The sequence below is a fragment of the Poecilia reticulata genome, linkage group LG16 (genome assembly GCF_000633615.1).
Source record: "Poecilia reticulata strain Guanapo linkage group LG16, Guppy_female_1.0+MT, whole genome shotgun sequence".
Lineage (NCBI taxonomy): Eukaryota > Metazoa > Chordata > Actinopteri > Cyprinodontiformes > Poeciliidae > Poecilia > Poecilia reticulata.
In genome coordinates this window covers 27,933,757-27,941,171 of record NC_024346.1, presented here as the reverse complement: position 1 = coordinate 27,941,171, position 7,415 = coordinate 27,933,757, and the positions used below count along the sequence as shown (strand labels likewise).

General features: G+C 40.3%; 1 pseudogene; it reads left to right on the top strand.

The window, feature by feature from the left end:
• The window catches only part of LOC103478225 (proprotein convertase subtilisin/kexin type 4-like), a 198,200-nt pseudogene that overhangs the window by 120,029 nt on the left and 70,756 nt on the right, over positions 1-7,415 (top strand).

Here is a 7,415-nt window from a genome sequence, read left to right as displayed (position 1 = left end):
AAAGTCCTGAGACGGAACTCTTGTATTCGAGTGTTTCTGGTACACCTGTAAATCTGACACACAAACGATGTCTGACAAACAACAGCAATGGAAGACAGAGCGGCTTCTCTTGGCCCACTGAGGGTTAATATTTGCTTCAAAAAAACCTGATGGGACGCTGGAGAAAAAAAGAAACAAAAGACTACTGTTGTGTTCATGTGTAAAAATGAGTTAGCCTATCAGCAAAGCTATTCAAGCCTAAAATACTGCCCCAGTTCAAAATGTTGCAGCTAGCACAGACGTCCCAAACGCTAACGTTAGCATTCACAGTTCACATTTCCTGTTACCACTGGTAAATGTTTGAATTCTAATAGCATAAAGACAATTCCTTCCATTGACTTAGATTCTCTATAGATGCTCTGCTAGCAGTCTGACCATGGTGAATGTAGCATAGTCTGATCCTTGGTGCTCAGTGTCGGGTCATTGTTGTCTGTCCGCTTCCTCTGGCCTCTCTAACTTCGCTTTGTCTGATATTGTTTCCATTTGTCTCCATCCGTACATACTGTCAAACAAATCATCAAGGTGAACCAATCCCCCACTCATCCAGTTTGTCTGTCATTCTCTGATCGTTCACTTTATCACTCCGGCTGCCTCTCTGTCACTTTATCTCAGTTTCTCTTCAACCATTCATCAGCTGGACATTTGGCTTTGCTGTGATTCCACTTAATGTTTTGATTCTGCAGATCTCAACATATTGTTACAACATAACCAGATCTCTCATATTATTTAGCTTTAGTGTATTTGGGCTCCCTAGTGAAATGCATTGCCTGCTACGTCCATTCAAAAATGTTTCTGTTTATACCAAATCCAAGTGTTTTTTGCTGCTGATCATTTCAATCAAACTTTATTCAAATTTAGCTAACTTTTATTTTTCAATTGGTTAGAAAGTTTGTTTTTTGCCATGTAAGATACACAATAAGTCTTCTTGGGGTATTAAGACTTATTGGTTTTGCCCAAATTCAGGAGGTTAAAATTTTATATTGTAATTAATCAGCAATTTTATATTTACTACAAAAAACCCTGTGCATTCAAAAAACTCAAAAAAATGATATTGAATATTTATCTGAGTAACGATATCAAGTTTGAAATTTTAGTTCCATGAATGCATTTTTATTTTATTTATTTTTACTGTAGATGGTTGCTTATTTTAGAACAAAGCTAAAACTAGGATTCATGTCAACCAATCAGAATGCTTCAAAACAACCATGAGTGTTTTTCAAGATATTCAGCTTCATGTGGACTATCATCTTTCAGTGGCTAAGTCGACTATTTAAAGTACTTTTTAATAGTTTTACTGTACACCTCCAAAAATGTGAATTGAAACATTGGTAAAAAAAAATGTGTTCCTCTTTATGTTTGATGTTTATTGCAGTAAAGAAAGATCTCCATAACAATTTTTTCTTCAATCTGACGCTTTCACCCGAGTCATAAACCTTTACAATTCCAACATGCCAACCAACAACCCGCGCATGAATTTACATGAAAACGCCTTTAATCGGGCTCGGAATGAATCCCTTCGGATGCCTGGTCCGTTCTATTTGTTACCCGAGTTAAGGTACATCCAAAGGCTCTTTGTATGTAAAACCGTTACTTTAAGGAGCTAAATTTCTTCAGCCACATCAGGAAGAGTGGCTATCAAATAATGTGTGCAGGCGCGCAGTGGAGGCACGCATAAACAAGAGCAATACAATTTATCCAATGGCTTTTGACATACTCTGCATAAGACTTAAACAGTCTGAGAGATTTATCTGCTCTGTTTTTGTGTTTCCCTCACTTTATATAGATGCAAATTGAGCACTGCTTGTTTTGCAGAGAGGGAAACATGCACATTCCACAGATTAAGCTCTTGCAGATCCAGAACTGTTGGTGTGCGCCAAGCACTTTCATAAGTCATACACGCCGGCCCACGTAATTTTTTTTTTTGCAGAGCCACTCTCACACGCCGAGCTATACCAACAGACACACACGTACAAATCCAGACGGCCTGTGGTCTCACGATCGTGCAAACGTACACATGTCGCCTGCGCGCGCGCCCTCGCCCGTGCGCTCATTAACGACAGAAATCAGGGCTAAATTGGTGTAGTGTGTTTAAAGGAGACTGCAGGCATGCAGTTATTGGACTTCGCTTAATTGATGGAGCCATTAGTAACACTTGTTCAGATAACATGGGAGGAATCTCAGTCTGCTCACAGTCACTCCAAGTGGGTTCATTTAGGCTTAGAGTGCAGCACATTAAGAGGAGATTACAGAACCACATGGAGCATGTTGCCTGTCCATGCCTTGCTACTGGGAGATTGATCGAGGCAAACTGGGGACTGTGACACTAGACGGGGGTAGCGACGCTGAGTCGGACAGAATCTGATGCCTATATACTCGGGAATCCAGTGTCTTGCAATAAAAATATTGATATGTTTGAATTTCGGAGGGGATTTGATGTAAAAGACCAGCAACACAAGGAACACAACTTCAAAAGCTGAAAATCTAAACGTGAGTTTCAATTTTCAGGTCCCTTTACTGTGAAATATCTTAGCAAAACCCCGAGCGCAAAGTTTTCTTCTGAAGTTAGATAATTTATAAACAGTATCTATTAGTGTAAATTAATCTCAATATAAATGTAGCTTTAATATGATTTAGAATTTTGAGTGAACAATGGATGCCAGATGAAGCAAATAGTGGTGTGCAAAGTTATCCTTTTTTTAGCTTAAACTGATGTAAATCTGTTTGGATTTTTGCTTGAAGTGTTTCGTTTAATGGATTTCTATTTCTGTTAAAGCTGCAGTATGTAACCTTTATTAAAAAATATCTATAAAAAAATCAAGCTCCTCTGCTTTCTCCCAGTGCTCCCAGTACTAACCCCAGAAATACACCACTCAGTCTAAAACAACAGGAGGAGGGTCTTAGCGCTGTCAATCACTTACATGCTCACCCCCTTGTGTTTGTTCTTTGCTAAGCTACAAGCTGAGTCACCACAACATAGTCTGCCGCAAATGCTAATGCTAGTTACCATAGCCACCAATAATGGTGACTATGCTAAAGGGATTTTCTGTAACCATGTTGTTTCTCCACCATTAGCACATTTAGCAGCGTACAGGAGGTTGATTGACAGCACTAAGACCCTCCTCCTGGCTCTGATTGGTTGTCTCTGATCGGGAGGGATGCATTTTTGCAAACCGCAATAGTAGCCCACAGAGGAAGCGGATGAGCTCAATTTATTATTTTTTTCTGTCTCATGCTATACTGCCGCGACATGGTGACAGTTTGAACATTTATGTAAAAAACACATTCTTGTGAAAGTTTCATATTGCTGCTTTATGTCGCACATTCCTCTCGTGTCACCTCAACTTATTATTTGACACGCCAGTATTATAGTCATAAAAATGACATCCAGAGTCATATTTAACCAGTCTGCAAAGTCTCTAAACTCAGCCTTACTGGCCTTACTGTTATGATTTGTGCATAATTGAATCAGATGCTGTGTTCTAAATAGTCTCTTGTTAACTTGCTGCAGTGCGTCTTACTCTTTATAACTGCTTTGGATCAGGTTTGCTGCTTGTATTGACGATTCAGCTGGACCTATCGTAACTCTGCCTGCTTGGTGACCAGTTCTCCCAGTTGTGGTGTACGATGTGGTTGTTTTGCACAGGATATGGATTTGACACCATTCCAGTCTGTGCCAGTCCAGGTTGTTCTGATGCAAAATGTTAGTTGGCATCCTTACAATTAAGCCTAAGTCCAAGGTGTTGTCAAGTTTAAACGGAGGCGAGATGCTCAGCAGTCACTCGGCTCTCACCTTGAGGGAAAATGTCGTAGCTCTTTCTGCACAAAATATCCAAAATTTCCCCTTTGATAACAGAGAAAATTTTTCATTCACCATGGCAATAAGTCTGAATTTCTTCTCAAGTATGTGGGCTTCATTCATTATCACATTTGTGGACAGCTCTGCAAACAAACTGGAGAGAATAATGGGGCTTTGGCTGTCACCAGAATTTCATTTTCAGTGGTTGTTTATGGGGGAAAACGTGGAGAGTTGTGCCTCTAAATGATCGAGAGCTGACAGTGTTTCCCTGTGGGCCCTGATCTCTCTCTCTTTCTGTTTAGTTCCTACTCTTCATTCCCCTCTCCCCCCATCTTCTCCATTGTCCATATTTGACATTTTCTTCCCCTCGGCTGGACACTTTGTCCTCCTGCTCTCTGCCTCCTTCTCCTCATGCCAGTCCTCTTCCTCCTCCCTCCTCCTCTTCGCTGCCTGGGCCCACTGTGAGTGATAAATTATTCGTGGGCATGCTCTGAGGGCCCAGGGGCTGTTCATTCCTGTACACAGAGGACTCGCATTGATCCAGCCTCTGGTTCAACTTAATTGGAAACCCAGTTACACCAGCTACAGACACACTCCCTCACACAGACCCGCAGCGTGCGCACATTGCCCATACATGCGCTTTTAGACGTGCTATGGATGACAAGTGGCAATAATAAACACGTTTGGTGCACTGGACTGGTTTCACTGTACAGTAATACAACAGTGATGAGACTGGGTGTGTAGTTATTACACGTCAGCTGAGTTACTCAACATACGGACATGTGCACAATTGCCAAATGTATTTATTATCTGAAAATTTAACAGCCATTTTAAATATGTTTATGTTCCAAATGCATAAAAAAAACAAATGCACATGCATTATATGCACACAGTTTGAAGTAAAACGGTATTGCACACACACACACACATGCACGCACACACACACACACACACGCATGCACGGACACACACACGCCTTCATTGTAGTCTGCATTTTTCAACAGGGCTAAAGTGGAGTAACAGTTCACAGTGGAGCAATATGGAGACCCGGGTTTATCGATTTGACTGAGACACTGACTATCATACGGCTAATAGATTACATCAGACACATCGGAGTGGCCCAGTCAATGAGGCCTGATCCTATTAACTGGGGATTTGTAAACAGTTGTGTGCTCACTGTGACGGCTGCTGTAGTGCTTTGTGAGCCTTATCGAGGGGAAGATGGCTGTAAAGGTCTGCAGGACGCTCATAGGTGGTTGCCTTCAATTATTACAACCCATTGATCAGCCGGCTTCATCTTCTATTTATTGCTGTTGCGGTTTAGTTTTTTTTGTTTGTTTGTATGTATGTTTTCAATTGCAGTTGTTTTTGCGGTATTTAAAGCACTTTGACAAAATGAAATAATTAATACCTGGAAGTATGTCGTGAAAATTAGTTGGGAAAGAAGCAGATTCTAGATCCTCTTACTGTCCAAAAAACATAATTCCAGATTTAATGGTTTTTGTCTATGTTCTCTCTGGCAGATTTTGGATTTTTCTAACACCATCATCACGTTGTTGTGTATCACCCTTCCTATTCTATAGTATTAGACCATACGAACATATCTAACAGTGACTTTCTACGTATTTGACATTGTAGCATACACAATTCTGGACATTCATTTTTTTTTTTAGACATGTCAACAAATTTCACAGCAGGTGTCAAACACCATGTGAAACCCCCATGTGTGACTTAATTGGAAACCCAGTTACTACTTCAGAATAGCTGTGATTCAAATGTTGCAGCAAGGACTCAATTATGACATAATTGCACCCAACACTGCGTCAAACAGACACGTTGCTTACTTTACATTTACAATTATAAAAACTGAATGTGAAGCTGGTCTGTGATGGACTGGCAACTGGTCCAGGATGTCTCTTACCTCTCCCCCAATGATGGTCTCCCTAACCCCCCCCCGTGCCTGCCCCCAAGCTAACCTGCAAGTAATGATAATGACTCATTGGATTGGTGACAACAGATAGTGGAAGCGGAGTAGTTGAAGAGAAATATCAATGTTGCTGTGAAAGTGCATATTTGCATAAAACACAGCAACAAACAAATGTCTGAGCAATCACTTCGCTCAGAGCTCTGTTGAAATAGTTCACCCCGGGCCTGGTGTCGAGGTCATGCTCTTTGCGAAGAAAATCACACAACTTCCGTTGCACGTCAAGGTCAATGAGAACCAAATGCGGGAACAAACCAGTAACATTACAAAAACGTAACACACCCGGTCATTACCCAGCAGAACTCTGTGATCTCCGAACAAAAGCACACTCTGTACTACAAATATCCAAAGCATTACACTGGACTTTTTTCTCTCTTTGCATATTTTGCTTTATTTCGGTTCATCTTATCCAAATCTTATAACACCTGCAAATGATTTGTTTATATCACAATTTAAAAAAAATGAAGTAAATCACAGCAGAACACTGTGATTTCCACCCCACTGATCACCAGCATACATTAAGTTTTCAAGATTGTAGTGAGTCGAATCGTGACAGGACTTCATATTTTATAAAATCTTCTTCATATTAATGGATAAGACTCGTTGCCATTCAAATTCTTATGTTAGTTTCTGCTGCCGATAGCGACACAAGCAGCTTTTGGGTTTAGGGGATGATTACTTTTTCACGTAGACTTCGGTTGGTTTGGATACTTTCATTTCCCATGCAATGTTTTGTATTCTTTTCCTGACATTGCAATTTGATCTGAGACATTTAGACGTGACCAGAAAGCAGAAAGAAAAAGAAAAAATCTTTGAGAAGGAAAATACTTTTTCCCAGCACAAGAAATTGTGAATGACTTTTCTTTAAAAAGACAAAAATGTTTCTACACAAACACAACAGCAGTTTTTTTTTTAAATAAATGTTTTCATATTCAAATAATATGCCACAAGTAATCAAAGTTGAGTTCTCAAGTCACATCAACGACAGTAAATAATTAAAGCCATAAATCCTTTCGTCTCACTCCAGTGTTTTTTGTCAAACGAGAACCTTTCGTAAAAAGAAAAGAAAAAACTCTGCTAATGGTTCAGTTCAACCAGAGTCCATTACAGCATAAGTAATTCTTCTGTTTAACCAGCACTCCGGTAAATGCTGGTTGTGGAGTTTTCAGATTAATTTTGCGGTCTGAACCTATTCACATGTCCCTTCAGGGGTTGTGCTGCAAAGAGGAGAGAGAACTCTGAGCGAGCGAGTCGGATAGCTACGTTCTCAGCCAACAGTGTGCTTTTAAGAGCAAAACGACTTCTCCAAAATAAATAGATCTGTGTCACTGACTGCCAGGAGAGAGAAAAGCCCTCGGTTCAATAATTAATTCCTGAGTCGAGGGTTTTGGAGTGCCACTGATTGGGCTGATTTTTTATTTTTTTTATTTTTTTCTAATTCTGTTATGATACAAAGGAGGCCGTTTGAAGTAATTTGTCCCAGAGAGAGCAGCTCGGAATACCATACATGCTTTGATTTAGCAAAGCAAATTTAATTTTGTTTGCTTTATGCAAACCAGCCGGGGCCGCGGGGCTTTCTCTGATTCCACCAGAGGG